This window comes from Canis aureus, chromosome X (assembly GCF_053574225.1).
Source record: "Canis aureus isolate CA01 chromosome X, VMU_Caureus_v.1.0, whole genome shotgun sequence".
Classification (NCBI taxonomy): Eukaryota; Metazoa; Chordata; class Mammalia; order Carnivora; family Canidae; genus Canis; species Canis aureus.
In genome coordinates, this window is record NC_135649.1 from 91,767,822 (window position 1) to 91,790,126 (window position 22,305).

The window sequence follows — 22,305 nt, forward strand, 5'->3', positions numbered from 1 at the left end:
AAATAATTGTGCTAGTAACCAGGGATGAGTTATTATACTGAAGATTAAAATTGTTTTTGGACTTCTTAAAGGATGAAACCAAAACACCAATGTGAGCGTCTGGCTCACTGATGCTTGGCTAGCTGATGTTACCTAACATGCCATATACTATACCACGATATGCTGAATGGTCCTTTTAGACCCTCTTGAATTGGTTCAGAGAGAAGTGGAGCCGGAACCCACAACCACTGTATAAGGCAGGAGTTGGCAAACTTTTTCTATAACTGGCCTGAGAGTAAGTATTTTAGGCCTTGCAAGTCTATATGGTCTCTGTGGCAGTTACTCAACTCAGAGGTTGTAGTGTGAATGTAACCATAGACAAGATGGAATGGCATGGCTGTGGCTATGTTCCAATACAAAAACATGTGGTGAGTCAGAGTGGCACAGGAGGTAGTCTGCCGACCTCTGGCGTAAAGGACTGTACTAGGTAGGAGACTACAGTGAGTATGTGGATGAGAAGCCTCCTTCTCTGGGCAGGGAGATTAAATGTATGAGGTATGTATTCTTCAATCTTTTTCTTAACAGCAGCCAATTAAACTGTATAAGCTCCAGGTTACACAAAACTTTGGCTATTTCCCCTGTATATATGCAGCAGACAAGTAGACACACCATGGAAATGTCAAAAAATCAGGAGAAAATTCTGGACAAATATATATACAGTGCTTTCAACAGGTGTAAAATGTTTATGTAATAAAATCAAATTTCTCTTCCTATAATCAGCTCATGCAAGGTTTAAGCCAGACCTATACAACCTTGGCATTTCTATTATGTCTCCTCTGGCATTATTTTTGAAAGTATTCTAAAGTTGTTTTAAGGATTAGCCATATTTTTCAGACCTCCTTTCACTTCCAATAAAAGTTAGGATGGCATGACTGATCTTGGGGAGTAGAATCCAGAGGAAGCACAAGAGAACACCTTAAGGAGCCCTTGTGAATGAATTATGCCAGGTTGGTAACACTGAATACAACTATCTCCCTCCAAAACACACCCAAACAGGTGCTTTATCTGTCTGGGCTGCCTTTGTTTATCGACTTTGGTCTCTCATAAGGACCAGTCCTAGAAGACAGGAGACTGGTTATCTTAGGAAGAGTTACAGCAAGGAAACAGTTCCATGTGTTTTATACTGGCATGCATTTTCCTCTTCTTGCCATCCCTTGGGAGATTTTAGGATGAGGAAATACAGTTCAACAGTTTGAAGTTTTCAAATTAAGTTATAACAGCCTGTATTGTGAGCCATACCTGTCTCTAGGTCTCATCAAATAACTTAAGGGTAAAACATAAGACCTTAAGGGTTTAACTCATGTGAGTGGAAGATAATAGAACAAAGAATACCAGAGCTTAAAAACATCCCTGCCAATTAAAGAACCCATGTTAGTAAAGGAATGGACTATTTCAGCAGGGGATAAAATCAGTAGTTTTTTAGCACTAGGAAGAGAGTTTTGTGGTGGCTTATGCTAATTAAGGATCAAATGCATAAGCATCACTTAGGATAAGACAGAGTAAGTCTCTGGTGTCAGTACAATTCAGTAAAACAGGTCCTACTGTTTACTGGCCAATAAAGAAATCTCAGTCAGGTCAAAGAAGGGTCTAGTAATCTAGGTCATCCAAAGTTCCTATCTTTCATCTAGAAAAAGTGAGTAAAACCACTTATAGTGAGACATAACATTTACTTTTGATGTCTCCTAGGCAAATGCTACTGTCATAAGAAAGTCTCCCTTCACATGTCCCACCCAACTAGGGGAACTATACATCTCCACGTCCCTAGAACAGTCTCAGTTTATGCCTACTGTGCTGGTATCATTATTAATAGCAACCTCTTTCATTCTTCAAAGTGTCTTGATTTGGCAGGGGTCACCTTACATTAAACTATTTCCCCCAAGCCAGATTTGAAAAAAAAAAGAAAAAAAAAAAAAAAAAAACCTCTCTAAAACAAAGACACAGGGCAGCCCTGGTGGCTCAGCGGTTTAGCGCCGCCTTCAGCCCAGGGCGTGATCCAGGAGACCTGGGATCGAGTCCCGCATCGGGCTCCCTGCATGGAGCCTGCTTCTCCCTCTGTGTCTCTCATGAATAAACAAATAAAATCTTAAAAAAAAAAAAAAAAGACACAAACTGGGAATTGTAATTGTGGATTTGTTGATAAGTAGCCCCAATGTATAGAGAGTTCCTTGGATATTCGAGAAGTGGAATGGCCTTAGAGGTTGATTTACATACACCTTTTAAGGCTTTATAGTGTGCAGACATATCCATTGGAAAGATTCCACAAAGAATTTGCATTTATTTAATATGAAAAAAATGGCATCAGAGCCTTTTGTTCAGAAATATAATCCCTCCCATCATGTTATCTTTTAGGAAATCAGTAAGATCCAGCACAGTCTTCCTATAAGCAGAGAAAATGCTTTGCTTTTTCTGAATTCTCAGGAGGAGGAATATTTTCCAGAAAAAGAATCCTCCATAAGTGGTAGCTCGGTCTATACTAAGCCATATCAGATACTGGCATCTACTGGTGAAAATGTGACAGAGCAGCTATTACACAAGAACCACTGAGTCAGAGAGAGAGAAAAAAAGAGCTGGAAGTCACAAATGTGAAATCAAGGCTACCCCTGGCAGGAAATAAATTACCAAATTTGACAAAGATTGATAAGGTTCCAGGTAGAGAAGGATTCTGGAGACAAATAGCACACAGGGAGAAATTTAAAATAGCTAAGAGAGGGGATTCCTGGGTGGCTCAGCGGTTTGGAGCCTGCCTTCAGCCCAGGGCGTGATCCTGGAGACCCAGGATCGAGTCCCACGTCGGGCTCCCGGCATGGAGCCTGCTTCTGCCTCCTCCTGTGTCTCTGCCTCTCTCTCTCTATCATAAATAAATAAATTAAAAAATAAATAAATAAAACATATTGTATAAAATAAAATAGCTAAGAGATGGCTGTTACTAACACACATGATGGAGTTACAAAACCTCAATGTCCAATGTACCAGTGATACCAATTCACTTTCCAGAAAGTTTTCTATGCTTTCACAAAAGCCAATAGAAAGAAAAAGAACTAAATGTGCTTTGATTAAAATTTGTAATCCCTACAATCATTCATTCAATAAATATTTATTAAGTGCTGTCTCTATGTTAATCACTGTTCTAGGGGCCAGGAATACATCTGTGAACTAAATGGCAAAGCCCTGGCTCTTGTGAAATATACATTCTATTCAGGGCAGGGTGGACAGCCAGTAAACAAGTAAATATGTAACATTTCAGATGAAAGAAAGAAAATAAAAGAGAAACGAGGTCAGGAGTACGATTTCATAAAGAGCAGTCAGGGAAGGACTCATGATAAAGTAAGTCTGAAGTATATCATAAAGTTTTATACCCTCAGACTCAAAGATGTGACTTCCTACTTCTTTTTTTTTCCCTTTTATATGTAAACTCTATGCCCAAGGTGGGGCTTGAGCTCATGATGAGATGAAGGGTCAATCACTCTACGGACTGAGCCAGCCGGGCACCCCCATCACCAAAGACAACATTCAGATGGCCAACAGACACATGAAAAGGTGTTCAACATCACTCATCGTCAAGAAATATAAATGAAAAGATTGGCTAAAATCAAAAATACAAGAAACTACAAGTGTTGGTGAGGATGTGGAGAGAAAGGATGGGTGACATAGGTGAAGGGGATCAAGAGTACTTTTCATAATGAGCACGGAATAATGTATGCAAGTGTTAAATCACCGTATCGGACACCTGAAACTAATATTACATTGTATGTTAACTATACCAGAATTAAAATAAAAATTTAATAAAATTTCCTTTCTGCATTGTACTTCCCTGATGTTATCTCCAAGCCTTAAACCAGACCATTTTTGTAAGTGGGGTTTTAGGAAGCCTTTGTCTGTAGTATGGGGATGGGATGGATCAGGGAGAGGCAGAGGCATGGAGGCTCAGTTAACAGGCAGCAGAGGTACCGAGAGAGAAGCTGGTATGTGTGCTGAGCCACACAAGGAGACAAGAGACAACCCAAAGTTGTGACACATGTAATGATAGCCAGGGCTCCTCGAGCATACTGGGAAAGGAAATGGACTCTGAGTTCCTAAAATACCACATTCTTGGCTTATTAAAGGGAGAGGTAATGCTGGGCTTCCATCAGTCTCTGAGGACCAAAGAACTTAAACCCATTTGAATTACATCATAGAAGAGCTGCCTTTGTTTCCAAGGGTAATAAGGGCATTGCCAGAAGGCACATGATGTAAGAAGAAATGTGTACAGAAGGAAAACGCATTCAATAGTCCCAGGTAAGGCACAGCACAAAGTGAATTTGTATTTAAACACTCTGTAAAGTCCATCAACACTTCCCCTAGGGTGATATTTACTTATGTTACTACTTCCAACTCTCCCCTATAAAATGGATGATCAACTGTTAAGCCCTAATATTTTTGTTTTATGGTCATTTGAAATTTTTTCCCCAATACTTGGCTTTTATAATTGCAGAAAATTTGAGAATCTTCACCATAGAAGCTCTCCACCCAACATCATTTTAAGAGAGGGGAAGTGACAATCACCACAAACACCCTTAATGTTCATGCCCCCGTACTAATCCCATGTTAAACGCTCCATAGAAAGTAAACCCAAAGAGAAACCACGTGCCAACATTTCTGCACATTCAATACTTCTGGACAATTTTGGAAATTTGATTTCTGGCGTTTGAGATGGTGATGAGGTGGTAGGGAGGGGAAAAGGTTTGGCTAATGTGTTTTGAAAGGGATGTCTCAGCTATGAAATTCAAAAAGCCAAAAAAGGATCATTGTTCCCCCAATGAACAAGAAGTGAATAGCAACAGGAAACAAGCAACAGTCATAAAATAATAAAAACAAATCCCAAATTGGTAGCATTTCAATGCTAGAGTGACTCACTCCTTTTCCTTCCAACTCGTCATTCTATTAGCAAAGGAAACAAAGTCACCCTGATCACCTAGACTTCTCAGGTATCCATTTTGTTCATCATCACTTTTCCCTCTTCTATTTACAAACATGTTTACTTAATTCAGTGAGGTGGAGGCAGGCAGCTTTCTAATTGATGTAAAAGCTAATTACACTGTGCTTTTTTTTTTTCATTATAAGGACAGAGGGCTGAAGGAAACATTGTGGTATAGAAATAATAGCTACCACTTATTTAATATTTACTAACTACTATGTTAGAAAGGTCAAGTAACACACCCATGTAATAATAAGTGGCAACAGAATTCCAACCTCTGTGCTTAGTGTGAATTCACATCCCAGCTCTGCTTTACTTGGTGTGGATTCGCATGCTGGCTCTGCCTTTACTTATAGACCAGATTTGATCTTAATGACATGGATGTTTCTGAACTCCTGTACTTTGTGGCTTTAGGAGAGTATCATACTTAACTTGCACCCATTTAGTTCTTCCACCAAGAGAATGTTCTAGGATTCTTGGTAGCACAACAGAAGAAGCTCCTAGATTAAATCTAAGTTCCTAAATTAAAATCAAATCTCTTCCATTTGCTTAAACTTTCTAACTCAGGAAACCCTGAGGTTTACAGGCTCCTCTAATGGACACCAACCAGGTATCCAGCAAGGCAGTGTGGTGGTGAAGTTAACAGCACATGGGGCATAGTCAGTTGAGCATCTGACTCTTGGTTTCAGTTCGGGTCATGATCTCAGAATCGAGCTCTGTGTTGGGCTCTGCACTGAATGCAGAGTCTGCTTAAAGACTCTCTCTCCCTCTGCCCCTACCCCCCCAGCCCCCGCCCAGTGCTCGTGCACTCACTTGCTCTTTCTCTCAAATAAATAAATAAATAAAATCTTTAAAAAAAAATAAACATTAACAGCACAGACCTGGAAGCCAGAACGTACCAGTGCAAATCCTGGCTCATCTATTTAATAGCTTGTGACATTACTTAATTTCTCCATGCCTCAGTCTCCCCAGCTCAAAATAGGAATAATAATGGCACCAACCCTTTAGGGTCATAGTGAGGATTAAATGAGATCATCAGCCAAGCCCACAAACCAAAGGGCACACTGCTTCAGTACCTCATATACAGAAAGCATAAGGAGGCATTTGGGAGAAAAGACCAGGGAGGCCAAGGGCCTTTCCTCTCCATTTCTAGAAAGAAATAATAAACAAATCATGTGACCTTTTGTAACAAAGGGATCATATCACCCTTTAAAAAATAAAGGTGAAGTCAGAAGTCACCAATGGCAGTGCAGGAAGCTCTAGGGAAATGCAAAGACTTTTCATGCCTGAACTCTGCAGTTCTGTGTTGAAGATTCCAGGTATCGCATGCTATCAACTAAGGACTGATTATATCTGTATGACACTGATGTAGGGGCTGAGGATACACAGAATTACAGATCAGTCTGTTTGCATCTTCTAGAGGCTAACATTTTAGCTGTGAGCAGGTATCTGGAAGGGATGAAACACCCAACCTAGATGCAAAAAGTATAGATATGTTAAAAATTCAGAGGAGGGAGCAGTGGGCAAAGCCTGAGCAAACCAGGAAAATTCTGGATTTATAGCCAAGCTTTACTTTGGTCTAGGCCAACCTTTATATGGTAGATCGAAGATGTACAGAAAGGGCCAGGGACGTCCTCCAGGCAGGGCAAAAGGTACAGACAAAAGTAAAAATGTATGATATCATCAGCAACCAACCATTATACCAATTGTCCAAAGAAGATTCTATAGGGAGGCAACTAGTGGGAGACCCATGAGTGGTGCATGTGGGGGCCAATCTGTGGAGGTAGCTTTTCTCTAGTCTAAGTCTTGATTCAAGTCTGGCACCTTTGTCAACAGAAGTTTCAGATCTTGTCACATATATTTTTGGCAACATAAGAGGAAATTTACTTCAGAAAATAAAAATAATAAGTGTCTACCACAGACTCCTCGTTAACTGGGTGCATTATCATTCCATATTAGAGTCTCCATCAATACACAAGACATAGTAAACCAAATGCCTGAATATACAAAGTTACATGGGCCAGGTAGCGTCTTAACAATCTCAGAATCTCTTCTGATCCTCCAAGAAAATGTTCTGGTCATGTTGCCATGGTTGGGAATGCTTATAGACTACCCACTCTTCTGAAGCACATGTATATTCCAAATGGGTTTGCTCCTACTTTTCCTGCTAACCAGTCAAGGATCCAGACGTGGACAATACAGCCAGACACTTTTCACCCACATGTACCAAAATACTTCCTGAAAATATAAAATACTACACAAATGCGATGTCTTTCAGTGTTTGCAGTATTAGCAACAGTATGCTTTAGCCTATTCAGTTAAAACACAAAAATGAAAAATAAATAAATAAAAATAAAATTTAAAAAAACACAATAATGTCACCAAAATGTTTCAGCAAGTATTTTGCTGGAACAAGGTCTCCAGAGAAAAAAACACAAAGGTTTCACGTGACCAGTCTCACAACTGCCACTTTACAAATAAATACATGTACACCCACAGGCTCTTCACACATAGTGGATGTGTCTTCTACCAATCACGTAATGCCAGGTGACCCAGACCACACACTTTAGAGGACCACTCTAACTTGAGGTGGGTGTGGGGCTGGGGGACTAGGGCGAGCTTAAAATCCATCAGCCCAATACCACCACCCTTTAGGTATTTAGGATGCTTAGGTCAAAGGAATTGGCATATGTGTATAGGGGATGGACAGAAATAGGAGATGGATTTCTTCCTTTATATCTTCCCCACATGAGAGCATGAACATGATTTTCTCTATACCTTTGCCTGTGGCTTTTCAGTCATTACCAAAAAAGTTAAATTGGGTCACACTCCTTGTTCAGTGTCCAATATAATTAAAGTACTGTTTCACCTGGATTATTCACATGCAACTTTGCCAGGTGTCAGGGGAGGAAAAGGCAGGGAGTACCTTCAGTCAACAAGATCAGAACCAAACTGCTTTCCTGAGCTACAACTGTCACAGTAAGTCTGGTGTGAAGCAATTAAAGGGTCCAAGGTCCCTCTCCTTGAGATTACAAGTCTCAAGAGTGCCCAAACCTTGAGTGCCCCTACATGCAGATGGCAGATGATCAGAGGATCTTTTGATCAGAGTTCTTTTCTCTCTGCCTCCCTGGCAGGTTCTGGATGGGGACTTGTTCATACGTACTCCCAACCCCTTCTAGCAGGTCTTCTCGTGCTGCAGAGGCCAGAGAGTAAAAAAGCACATTGTCCAGACTCCCTTCGCAGCTAAGGTTCCAGGTGCGAGTTAGACTCTACCACTGAGATGTACCACAGGAAGACTGAAATGAGGAAGTCAACTTTGTGACTGGTATCGGTGATTCTTCAAAGGAATGAGCAGGAGGCACTGGGTTCCTCTGAAGAACATGGTGGAAGTTTGTTTGTTTTTTTTTTTTCTATTCTGTAGCAGCAGAGGTGCTGAGTACTATGAGGCAGCAGGAGTGAAGTTTCTGTTAGAAACATTCTGTGGTAGAGCTGGCAGTTCTCCTGGCCAAGCAACATCCAAACCAGGTTTCTGGCCTTCCCACGGATTCTGTTACCCAGACTACTTACCAATTGCCATGACCATGTTGCCTAAGAATCCCAAAATTCAGTGACATGCAAAAATAAGCATGTACTTAGCCCATGAATCTGCAGGTTCGGGTGGGCGAGGCTGGGCTGGGCTGGTTCGTGTGTCTGTGGCCTGCAGCAGTTCAGCTTACCCACATGTCTGGGGGCCAATCAGCTGGGAGCCAGTCTAGGACAGCTTTGACTGGGACAACTGGAGTAGCTTGGCTCTGCATCACATGTCTCTCATCTGCCAGCAGGCTAGCCTTGGCATGTCCTCTCGCAGATGACAGACAAGCAAGAACGAAAGTTATAAATGTGCAAATGCTTTTGCAGGCTTCTAGATACATATATACTAACATTTCCTTGGTCAAAGCAAGTCACATGGTCAACCTCAGACTCCAGGGACATAGAGATGGTCTCCCTTAGTAAGAAACACTACAAAGTCACGTTCCAAAAGGCATGGGCAGAGGTGAGGGAAAGTGGGTCCAGAAACACCATATTACCTAATACCTTCAAATTAATCCTCTACTTAAACTAGGCAGAGAGAATTTGGTTGTTTGCGGCCACGCTGCTTGACCACCAGGGGTTAAAATGCACCACACGGGACAAAATTCCATCAGAAAAAAAAGTTGGAAAAATGAACTGTTTTCCAAGCAAATATAGTGACTGCATTCAGAATTCTATGACTGACTGCTCCTGCCCTTCCCTTTCTTACATTATCCCTGTCCTGACCCTTTTCTTTAGAGTCTAAAGAAGCAGAATAAATATATGTTAATATGCACATTGAAAATTTCTGAAAAATATCAGTAAAAGTTAACAGAAGATGCCTCTAAAGAGGGACATGAGGGCATGGGGTAAAAAGTAGTTCTAATTTTCACTTGTGTGCTCTTTGATGGTTGAATTTTTTTAACCCAAACTACTGAATTATTATTTCAGTTAAGAATTAAACCAAAAATTTGACTCAAAAATGGACAAATAGTGAAACAAAATGCACATATGAACCTTTCATTTTACTCTTTTTTTGTGCATAGAAACCATGGGGCTACCCATAGGTAAAGAAATTCATGCCACTGGCCATAAATAAAATTGGGATTATTTTATTAAAAATTCATTACCAAGAGCCCATGTGGATATAAACAAATTAGTGAATAAATAAGTAAATGAGAGAGAGGAGACAATTTTCCTGTGCAAAAGAATTCTAAATAATTTATGTAGATATTCCACCCTCAAGGAGAGGGAGCATAACTCCCCATATCTTAAGTGGGGGCCGCACATAGTAACTTCTTCCCAACGAGGACAGTATAGAAAAGGGGGAAAAGAGTAACTTTACAATAGAGAAACCTGACAAAACTATGTCAGCCAGGTGATCAAGGTCAACAGCAATAAGTCATGCTGACAGTATGTACCCTGGATAGGAAGTGGTAATAAAGGTACTTCAAGTTTATAGTCTTCCTCCCAAAAACCCATACCTCCAGTTCAACCATGAGAAAAACAGCAAACAAATCCTAATTGAGGGACATGCTCAAAACACCTGCCTCAAAATTGTCAAGATCACTATAAACAAGAACAACTTTGAGAAACTGTCACAGTCAAGAGGAGCTTGGAAGACAGGATGGCAAAATATAATGTAGGGTCCTAGATGGGATTCTGGAACAGAATAAGGACATCAGGTAAAAATGAAGGAATCTGAATAAATTATGGACGTTAATGATAATGCATCAATATTGGTTCATTAACTGTAACAAAAGTGCCATACTGACATAATAATGGAAAGATTTCTGTGTAGGTGTATGGGAACTCCCTGTTCTATACTACAATTTTTCTGTACATCAAAACTGTTCCAAAAATAGTTTATTAAAAATTCATTTTTAACTACCAAAAAATAGTTAAAATAAGAAATGAATCAATCAGTAGGTATTGTGGGAGATACAAATGATATTATCTAAGTACCTAATCAGGCTGTACAAACAGAAACTTCAAATGGGAGCCAGGTGTTTGTGTAGCTCAGAGAACCGACATTAAAAGGTCTATAGCTCAGTAATGAGCCCATTTGAAAGGGGCTGTGGGATGAATAAAGAACTATCCCTGATCTGCATAATAATTGTACAATACAAGCTTCACTACACACTTGGGCAGCCTTTTAATTTATGAAGCAGTTGGGAAAATGCTTCTTTTTCCTTATGTTTTAAGACTGGGCTATCTTTTAAAAAAAAAAAGATTTTCTTTATTTATTCAACAGAGAGAGAGCACACAAGCAGGGGTAGTAGCAGAGGCAGAGGGAGAAGCAGGCTCTCCACTGAGCAGGGAGCCCCATGTGGGGCTTGATCCCAGGACCCTGAGATCATGACCTGAGCCAAAGGCAGAAGCTCAACCAACTGGGCCATCCAGGCACCCCAAGACTGGGCTATCTTTGAGAATAAGTGTTTTTCCCAGAGAGTTAAGAGGGGTGCATGTACTCTACTCACTCTAACACACCACAGTTGTAAAGCCTTAAAGGAGAGAATACTTAGGGACCCACGGCCCACCCTACATTGTTGTGTGAAGTCACTAGGGACTTATTTATTCAAAGGTGAGGGAAAGAGAAGAGAGACTGATAAATCCCAGAGGAAGCCCACCTCCTCTGAGGAGGCAGGACTTCCGAACAGAAGTATGGAGACCCGTGTGCAGGGCACTGAAAGAGCTAGTTCCTCTCAGAGGTCTATGAAATAAGCATGGGAATTGGGACATACTATGCCTCCCCCAACACCCATGAAAGACTAGAGCAGAATGATTTTCTTGCGGACTATGGTTTAGATGATACTGGGAATTCACTTTAAAATGACTTCCCTGGGATCCCTGGGTGGCTCAGCGGTTTGGCGCCTTCAGATCCTGGAGACCCGGGATCGAGTCCCATGTCGGGCTCCCTGCATGGAGCCTGCTTCTCCCTCTGCCTGTGTCTCTGCCTCTCTCTCTCTCTTTCTCTCTCTCTCATGAATAAATGAATAAAATCTTTAAAAAAAATTACTTCCTTCATCTGTTGTAATTTTCTTCGGTTTGCTAAGAGCAAGGTTCTCAATCTGGGGTCCACGGACCCCCCAAAGGCATATGGATAGAATTTAGAGGGCCCATGAACTTGGATGAGGAAAAGTACATTCTTATGATCACTAATCTCTACCTGAATATGTGTATTTCTTTCAAATATGAATGTAGGCAACAGAGCACAATAGCATTAGCACCTACAACTTTGTCACCAATGGAATCCATAGATATTTTTCATGTCACATTACAGTTACTGCAGACACTGTGAAATATCCTTTACACTCATCACTACTTTAAAATTTGGGTAGCCATTACACTCACCACTAGATCTTATTGTTTTATTAATAAAAATGAATAAGCACATCTATTACTATATCACAAATTTGTCTTTTATATTCTGATAATTGTACATAGATAGAATTTGTTTCCTTTGTAATCCAGTGTGTTTGATTCTGTGTATTTAAGCCATTCTTTTGACAAGGTGGTTGAAAATCTCATCAAAAGGTCTATGGCACAAAAATGTTTTAAAGATTATACACCTAGCCTAGAATTTAAAATCTGCTATAACCCCACAGCTTTGTGTGGTAGCCTATCAAAGAAAGTAAGGAGTTTGAAATTATAAAGAGAATTGTCCTAATAGTCTCCTCACTCCCTACCATCATATTACCTCCCAATACACACACACACACCACAGAAACAAGGGAGATGGTAGCCCGTGAGCGCTGTGCTCAGACCAGCGATAAAATGGCAGTTGGATTGTGCACAGCAAAGAGCAGTGGGGAGCCTCAGGACATACAGGAACTGCCCGGGCAAATGGACGCAGGAGCAGAGAGGACACAACAAACTGTTCTTTTCTAAATATACTACAGGACATGACCCTTAATGGCCATAAGGAAAACTGAATCGTGTGCATTGCCATCCTAATTGATTATAATACACTTGAGAACACAAAGGAAAAAATACTTCACATGCTGAAGAACACAGACTCTGAGAACCATTACTTCAGAGCAAGAGCCAGAGCAGGTTCTCATCGAGCCTTTATAAAAATTATTATATAATACCCGATAAAATTATATAATACCTCATACACCCACAAGAATCTATATCACATTTAAATTACAAAGAATAATGAGTCTCAATGACCCCATCACCCAATTGAAGACCTAGAACATCATTAATGCCAGTGTATCTACCCTATGTTCCTACCTTACCTCTTCCTGTCTGCCCATCAGAGAAAAGCACTAGCCTGAATTTTGGGTTTACCTTGCTTTATAGTTTCTCATATATATGGTTCTGTATAATACACTATTTAGCATTGTTTATTTTTGAGCTTTATAAAAATTATGCCCAACTGCATGAAGTCTTTGGTGTCTTAGTTCTTCATTCAATTGTTTCTAATATGCATCTGTGTTCTTGCATAATAATATCAAAGTTTTACATTTATTTACCTATTTTCCCATCAATGAATAATTAGGTTATTCCAGTATTTTTTTTTATTATGAGCCATGTTGCTAAGAACATTCCTAAGGAGAGTTCCTGGTTCATGTGCAGGAGAATTTTCCTAGGGTTTATACCTAGAAATAAAATTGCTGGGCCATAGGGTTTGTGGATTTTCAACTTGACAGGATAGTTGTCAAGTTTTCTTTTCCAAAATGGCTTTACCAAATTTGTACTCCTGTCAACAAGGTATACCAATCTCTGTGGGCCCATGTCCATATTAATACTCAATACTATCAGATTTCATAAGGTATTATCATCTTTGTACACCAAAGATAGTGTATGGCTCCATCATAATAAGGGGCAAAGTGTCAGCAAGTGCCAAAGTTTTATCAGTACAGCTTAACTGAAGGTAATAAAATGTCTTAATCTGAGTTCTCCCTAGAATTCAAAGTCTGAGACAAGGATTTGAATATAAGTAGTTTATTTTGGAAAGTGATTCCAGGGAACAAAAGTGGATAATTGAGAAAAGGAAAGAAGAAAACAGAAAATTAAAAGAGTATATTTTTGAGTTGGCCACAACTGTAGGCAACTGGGACTTAATCCTGCTTAGACCCTCTGAGAACCTCTTAGAAGTAATACTGAAATGTAGTTCAGAAATATCTGGATGGAATAAGGAAACATTTATCCCTGTCTCCCATCCCACATTAGTCCAATATTAACTCTTGAGCCTTCAACTCCCTCACCTTCCATAATACACTTGGGTGTATAATAGGGGTTCCAACAGGCCTCTGTCTCGAAACATCGAAGAAGTCCTGGGGTAGAAAGTGAAATATTCACCATAAGGCTAAGGCAAGGTACTCTCTGGTTACTCCCATATGAAACTGATTACTGGACCAATGGCTTGACTAAAAGGCAGGCTAAAAGGACATACAACGAGGCACAAGATGTACCCAATACATACACCTAGTAGTAGGTGGTGGAGATGGAACTCAAAACACATGTATCTATCACAGTTCAAATATTAGGCACTTGGCCCATAGTGTGTATAGAAAGGACAATGGCAACAAAAGTCTCTTCCAAAGTAACCATTTGATTTGGGGTAAGTTTTTAACCCATACCTCAGTCCACTGCCTACCCAGTAGCCATTCCTACCTTTCTTCCCTAAGACAACACTAATATATTCAGGAAGCAGGCATGGATCTCGGGAATGGAGCTGGCACAAGGGCTCCATGGTGCCATCACAGGCCCAGATTCCTTCTTCTGCCTCTCTATTCTAACAACTTCAATGCTGCCATACATCCAAACTGTCACTCCGTAGTCCAAGAGGTCTCTAGCCATCATGCTTGCATCCTGGGCTAATAGCTGGAGGAAACAAAGTATGCAAGGGTCTTCCTCCCAGCCAAGTCAACTCTCTTTACTCAGACTTCCTAGAAGTCCTGCCCAGCACAACAATTATACATCACTGGCTAAACTTGGTCATAGGGTCACACCTTGGTATAAGAGATGCTGGCTAACAGAGACCATTAACTGGATGGATGCATTGTCACCAGGAATAAAACTAGATTGCATCACTAAGGGAGAAGGTGAAAAACAACACTGAGCGGCAAGTGGAAGTCTCTGCCAAAGTAGCCATTTGATCTGGGGTACATTTTTAAGCCCATACCTCAGTCCTCCTATTTGTAAAATGGAAACAAAAATACTAACTCACAAAGTTGTTATGATGACTAAGTGAGATCAGTAAGTAAAACTGCACAAAGTCTGGTATGCAGAAAATGATTAATAAATGCTAGCTGCTGCTAATTCACTTTGGTGAATCATCATCATCAGGCCTGGCATTGAGCAGTATCACTTTGGATAACTGATTTTATCAGTGTCTCTGCATTTATCAGGCTTGAAGGTGCTGGCTGCTGACTCACTCCCACAACACTCATAAGTGTTTAAAGCCAGAGTGGTGGCTCAGTAATTTACAATGAGAAATGTAACGTTCAGGCAGACCAGACAGCCTGACCAGGTTATTCTCTCCCTGACGGCAACAAATATGGGGGATCAGAAGATCGACTGCTGAGCATGAAATCAGGAGAAACACAATTTGTTATACACTTCAAATGTTTAATGGTACTGGGTTCTGACAGCCGATTGTACCTATCTCTACAATTTAGCCTGTGTAATCTGGTGGGTCGGGTAATCAGGCTGCAAACCTAACAGGTAACCTCTTCCCTCAGGCAGTGCTGGGACGTACACTACCAATCGCTGGCAAAACTCACAAGGAACGTGAAAAATGTGTGAAATCCTTGAAGGTAAACTCAAAACACTTATGCCACCAGCAAATTCATTCTGAAGAGAGGCCTTATATGCTTGGCATAATTTTGGGAGCATTGTAAGTAGGGGAAATATTTTAGCAAGACCTGTTATTTTGATAATCGCCCCAGAGCAAATGGGGCAGCAAGTTGAATTCATTTTTAAGTTTAAAATGGAAATATTTTAGTTGCTTCATCTAGAAACATAATAGAGCACAATAAAATTAAAAACATGAAATTGAGCAAATAGAAAAATATGTGTACATATACGTACATATATATGTGCATATATAAATATAAAAGCTCAATTGTGACCCAATGTACAAAGATAACTTTTTTTTTATGATAGTCACAGAGAGGGAGAGAGAGAGAGAGAGGCAGAGACACAGGCAGAGGGAGAAGCAGGCTCCATGCACCGGGAGCCCGACGTGGGATCACGCCCTGGGCCAAAGGCAGGCGCCAAACCGCTGCGCCACCCAGGGATCCCCAAAGATAACTTTTTATCCTCTAGGTTAACCATATACCTATTCTGTTGACATGGTTCTCTAAACAGGATACAATAAAAAAATAGAAAAGCAACGTGGTATAAAGGGAAGAGTGTTAAGCTCTCTGGCATCAAAGTTGTTTTTGAGTCTCGACTTTACTTCTTCTAAGTAATGCAATCGGAACAAGTTATTTAACATCTCTGGATTTCCTTTTTTCTTCTAGGATAGATTACCAAAAATGACCGGTATTCTTCACCCCTCCTTCCATCTATGCCTTTTGCCATATAACTCCATAGGGCCTCTGCGCTCTGACTCTGGGCATGACCACATGGCCTGCTTTGGCCAAAAGAATAAAAGAGAAGTGATAATATGCCAGTTAAGAGCCTAGGCCTCAATAAGCCTATATATTTGTTTATTTCCTTTTTTTTTCTCACTTGCACCTCTGCTACTGCTTTGAGAACATGGCTGGAAGCCTACTGGAAGATGAGAAACATGTGAAAGAAAGCCCAGGCACATCAGGTACTCCAATCAAAGTTAGTCCTAGATCAGCCAATATCCAGGGAACCCTAAGACATATGAGCAATCCCAGCCAAGATCAGTAAAGCAGTCTAGCCCAACCCTGACTGACTCTAGGCACATGAGCAATGAATGCTTATGCATATTTTCATATGCTATTGAGATTTTGTGATTGGTTGCTACACAGCATTATTACAGCAATAGATAACTAAAACACATGTGTCTGATATACGTTTGTTACAACAGTTAAATAAATGAGATACCACAGGTACAATGACTGACACATCACAGCAACAACAATAGAAATACACATCTTCCTCGACTTACGATGGGGTTATGTCCTAATAAAACCACCATAAGTTGAAAATATCATAAATTGAAAAGGCATTTCGTACACCTAACCTACCAAACACCACAGCTTAGCCTAGCCTACCTTGAATGTGCTTAGAACACTTACGTTAGCTTCCAGGTGGGCAAAATCATCTCACACAAGGCCTACTTTATAATAAAGCATTGATTGTCTCATGTAATATGTTGAGTAATGTCCTGAAAGTGAAAAGCAGAATGGTTATAAGTGTAGGGGTTGCTTACCCTGGTGATGGTGTGGCTGACAGGGAGCCACGGCTCACCGCCTCTGCCCTGCATCAGGAGAAAGGATCACACTGCATACCACTGGCCCGAGAAAAGATCAAAATTTGAGGTACAGTTTCTACTGAATGTGTATGGCCTTTGCACCATCATAAAGTCAAAAGATCATAAGTTGAACCACTGCTAAGTCAGAGACTGTGTAGTTATTCTTATTTTTGATAGATTTCTACTTTCCAAAATATAATCACATTCTTAATATTATACACAGATCACTAGCTCAAAGTTCTGGATGTTTCTAAGCCATTTAATCTCATATTTACAGTCTCTTGTTTTACTCCCACAAGTGAATAATATCATCCACAGAATGTGAATTTTACTGACTTAACTCGTAAAGAGAAGGCACACTATTTTCCCATCTCTATTTTGGAGAGGGGTATATTGTGTGATGTAGCTCACTGCTGGTCTCATGTAGAGAAAAAAATGTGATTAAATTAGAATTTTATATTAATGTGTGCTGAGAAATTTCCAATGCCTCTCGAGATTGTTCCATCCATAGAATAGTTAATCCTTGAAAAAAAATGACAAGGAACCAGCCTTGTAAAATCATCTTTGAGCTGGCACAAGGGCAAGCTGCAATTTAGCTCTGTGACTGGAGAAGAAACATGAATAGAGACAAATGGGCTGATGTACAGTCTCTGTATTCATTCACCTCCATTTGTGTAAGAGATTAAGAGAGACTTCAGTGTAGCATTTTCTCCCATTTCCTCATCCTTTGTCCTGTGAGCAGAAATAGTCATTCAAAAGCAAAGCTACAACAGTAACAGCAATTAGGATGGCAAATACCACAGATAAACTTCACCCACAGTGATGTATTTAATGAACCAGACTCACCCAATGCCATAAAGCCTCAAAATGTCAGGGATATGTGGTTCACAAAGTATCATCTATAGACCAGCAGCATCAGTGTCACCTGGGGACTTGTTAGAAATGGAAAGTCTTGGGCTCTACCCCAAACCTAGGGAATCAGAAATTCTGAGGCCAGCACCTGGCAATCTGCTCATCTTGAGTGCTCCAGGTGATTCTAATGCCTGGGAGAGCTTCAGAACCACACATCTAGGCAGAGCCATGAGAACCGCGCACTTAGGTAGAACCATGTTACTTACAATAACATCTGCATTAGCATCACCTGGAGTTCATTGGAACTGCAGACTCTCAGGGCCCATCCAGACCAAACTGGAATCCAAATTATCAAAAGGTCTTTGGGTGACTTGCCCGCAGATCAAGGTTCGAGAAGCTCTCTACCTGTCCAGTGGTTCGTTATGGGCTGAATTGTGTCCCCTCCCCCAATACATATGTTGAAGCCCTAACCCCTGGTACCTCAGAATGGGGCTGTATTTTGAGACAGGACCTGTAAAGAGGTAAGGCAAAACTGGTTCAAATGAGTGGGCCCGAATGTGATATGACTCGCGTCCTTTTAAGAGGAAATTAGAACACGGACAGGCACAGAGGAAAGACAGTGTGAAAACAGTGGGAAGGCAGTCACCTAAGTACGAGCCAAGGAGAGAGATCTCAGAAGATGCCAACCCTGCCTACACCTTGATCTTAGACATCTAGTCTCCAGAAGTGCGAAAAATAAAAATGTAATTTAAGTTGCCTAGTCTGCAGTACTTTGTTATGGTAGCCCTAGCACACTAACACGGTTCCCAAACTCAGGTGCATGTTGGAATAATCCAGGGGGTTCTTTAAAAATCCTGATACCTGGGTCCTGTTCTCAGAGGTCCCAATTTAAGTAGTATGGGGATCAGACCATAAGTCTGGATTTTTGAAAGTTTTCCAGGTGATTTTTTTTTAAGTATAACAAAATTTGAAACCTACGGATGGTCTGCTTCATTCTTCTGCTGGAGAGAAATCTAAGACACAGGGTCCTTCAACTGTTAAATTTCAATCTCTTGATACTTGCTTAGCTGATGTCCCATCAATATGTCTCCAAACCTAGTCCTCCTACTGGGAAAGAGGATCAAGAATCGAAGCTGGCAGTAATATATGCTCTCTTCATTTCATGCATCAACTTAAAAATTTTTATGCTAGGATTGTCCTGAACATTCTTTGTAGTAAAACCTCCCACGGTACAGGTATAGAGAAGGCCTCTAAAGAAAATCCGTTGACCTAAATCATCCGTCCCCACTACTCTCCTTATGTTGTTCTTGTTGCTCTTGTTACTCTTCAGGTTCCTAAAGCCTCCAAATGAAAAACTCTAAGGTTGTGTAAACCAGCGTTTCAGGGCATTATAGGTGCCAAACCACTGATTAGTTTTTTTCAGGCTAAACCCTTTCCACTTGTCTCTGTAAAGTCATGAAGTTCCCAAACTCCATTGCCTACTCACTAGACAATTATTGACTGAATGTTTGCACTGTTGCAGGAACTGAAGGATCTGACCTATACATAATGGAAACCATCTGAGCTGTATATAGATTGTTCTACCAGCAGTCTCGAAATGTGAACATATCCCACAGAAGTGATTATTTAGCATCCTTAAAGCACCGTAAATCTTTTTTGGGGGGGGCAACCCCTGTTCTGAATGTGCTTTTGCTACATTAAAATACAATTTTTAACGTGACCCAACCATGAATACTGTCACTGGTTAAAACAGAACCATTTTCAAGACAGACTAGCCTGCTTGCCAGTTAGTTCCCCAAAGCCATTTTCAACCTCCCTCTCCCTGGCCTCTCTGCCACATTAGCTGAAAAGCCTGATACTTTCCCACCCTCCCTTGTCACTTAGCACTACTATGTAGCCCAGCTCTGGCCAGTGAAATATGAGAAAGATCCCACTGAGGAAAGATATTTCTTCTCTGATAAGACAAAGCCCCATAAGGGAAATAATTCTACCCCTTCTCACTGCCTGGGTCCCGCCTTCAAACATAGACTAAGGATGTAGTGTCTGGAGCTGTGAGAGCCATCTTGAAACCAAGAGCAGAAGTCACTGGCCCAGAACCCTGGCACCGTTGGGCCGTCAACTCCAGTGATCACCTGTCAGGCTTCTCTACTTGTTAAAGCCACCTTGAGTTGGCTTTTTCTGTTACTTGCAGGAAAAAAAAAATCACAATACATGTTTTCCACGTATGTCAGACTCATTCACTTAGAACACAGTGTGGGGCTGAGGATCCACACTTTGAGATTTATTGAGTTAGAAGGAATTTCTTCTAGGAACGAAGAAAAAGCACGCCCAGGTGGCATTCAAGGAACCGTAAACCCAGTTTGAACTGCCAAATTCATTTATTCATTCATTTAACAGACCCCCACTTTAGTAGGCTCCAGGGATATCAAGATGAATAAAACCTTATCCTTGCCTTCCAAGAAATTTTTCTATCCTGAGCGAGACTGGTATATAAACCAAGAATCACAGGATGGTAAGTGCTGAGACAGAGATGTGCAGAGGAGAGGAGTCATGTTATCAGGGAAGTGGGAAACCTCTGAGTTGGGGGGGTTCCCCATAAAGAGCTTTGGAAGAGAGAATCATAGAAGTTTCCATTCAACTCTAAAAAGTTACTCCTGTGATCTGACTAAACATGTAAAGTTTTATTTTTCTTCCAAGGCTGGGGTGGGGAGGGGGATTGTTTTCTATAATCACAGACTGTAAAACAAGTTTCAGGACATTTCAGGAAAGAGCAAATTTATGATAGGCCACTCAATCAACTGCCAGAAAAGCTTCCCCACCCATCCTTCTCCCACAAAATAGGATAAAGACAAGGTTCGGTGGGGCGGGGGAGAAGGTAAGTACTTTCCTCCCATATCAGCAGGGATGTTTGTGTAGAACGGAAGAATTCTGTGCTGTGAATTAAGACCACCTGTTAACATTGCAGCAAAACAATATTGATAATCAAGCAATCAGTTGTCAACGGGAGCCACAAATACATGCGTTCCAGAAGATTCTCTCCTCTGCTACTTTTAAGCAAAAACGACAGCAATAATTAGTGTCTACTTAATAATCACAGAAACACCTGCACTTATTGGTAGAGAAAGAGGGATGCAACCTCCCCGTGCTGGTTTTTCTAAAGGCAGTTGGTGGCAGCAAACCCCACCTCCCCCCCCCACCCCCCACTCCCCACAAACACTGGTAGAGAAAAACTAACATGTAGCTTTGCATTGTTAAATCGTCATAAGAAACCGAATAGGTCCTCATTGATTTTCCTGCAAGGGAAATAATAGGCTTTGAAGCATCTCTGAAAACAAGACCAGCAGTAGTCTCCTACAATGTTCCTGGAATACAATACATTAGAAAAATAAAATATTCAAGAGTCTCTAATGAATTGTTTCAACATTATCGTGACATTCACATTAATTGGGCCTCCGAAACATTTTGATTCGGTCGGTGGTGACGAGATTGATATGCAGCAACCGCAGTTACCTTCCAGCCCTGGCACGTCCTGGGCTGGGGAGGGTTGTTCCAAGATCCCAAGTAAGGCTTCAGTGAGACATCTGCCACCTTGCCGAGAACGAGGAAACCACCTTGGCAAAGGATTCCAGCTCGGCCCTCTAGCTCTCTTGCCACCCCCCACCCCCCCCTTCTGAGAATCACCCGGGAAGAAAGTGGGGGAGGAGGGCAACATGGGAAACAAATCAAACATTCCTAGCCCTCATAAACGCCGCATCCGGACCTTTGAAGGTACTCGGGGAAATTAAGAATCTGGCCCTAGAGTTTGGCTTGTTTGGGGGTCTGAGCATGGCTTTGAAATCCTCCGTTGCGTTTTTAAAATCTAACTTTCTGTCTCCAATGGAGAGAAGCAGAGGGAGGAAAGCAAAGGCAGAGAGGCTGGGAGACCCCCTCCCTTCACACACACACACACACACACACACACACACACACACACAGCGCCGGAGTCCCCCAAGCCCGAGGCATCAAAAGCCGGGAAACTTACCTGGCCCTCACCTCGACGGAAAGGCGGCTGGTCGCCCGAGCTGGAGATGAAATGCAGACCCCGGGCGGGAGGCGACGTCCCGCTCCGCGCCCCGGGGAGCCGAGTGACTCACGCGCCCGGCGCCCGCCTCTCCGCCGCGCGCCCCTCTCCCCCCGCCCCTCCAGGTGCCGGCCCGGAGCCGGGGAGGCGGTCTGCAGCCGCCCCAGCCGCGGGGCCCTCCGCCCGACGCCCCCAGGCGGCCGCGCCGGAGCCCTCCAGCCTCAGCCGCGCCACGCTCAGCCCGCCCCTCGCCACGGGCCCCCGCCGCTGCAGGACGCGTGCCTCCGGGGTGGCCTTCCCCGTCCTCCGCCGCCCGCCGCCCCAGGGCCTAGGCATGCCCCGGGGCTGCGCATCTGAGCTCCACACACCTTCCACCTGCCAGCCGGACGACGCGCTCTCCAGGCTTGTCTCAGGCTGCGCCGCCGGCTCCGGGACTCACCCTCAGCC

General features: G+C 41.9%; 1 protein-coding gene across 2 annotated transcripts in view; it reads right to left on the reverse strand.

Moving 5' to 3' along the window:
* SYTL5 (synaptotagmin like 5) overlaps positions 1 to 21,961 on the reverse strand; it is a 234,053-nt gene extending 212,092 nt beyond the window's left edge. Inside the window, exon 1 of one of the 2 annotated variants that reach the window (XM_077889472.1) lies at positions 21,820 to 21,961. The gene's annotated coding sequence lies outside the window, so the exon portion shown is untranslated. The remainder of the gene's footprint in view (positions 1 to 21,819) is intronic. The other variant, XM_077889471.1, reaches the window with a different exon arrangement.
* Positions 21,962 to 22,305: the final 344 nt, after the last annotated feature.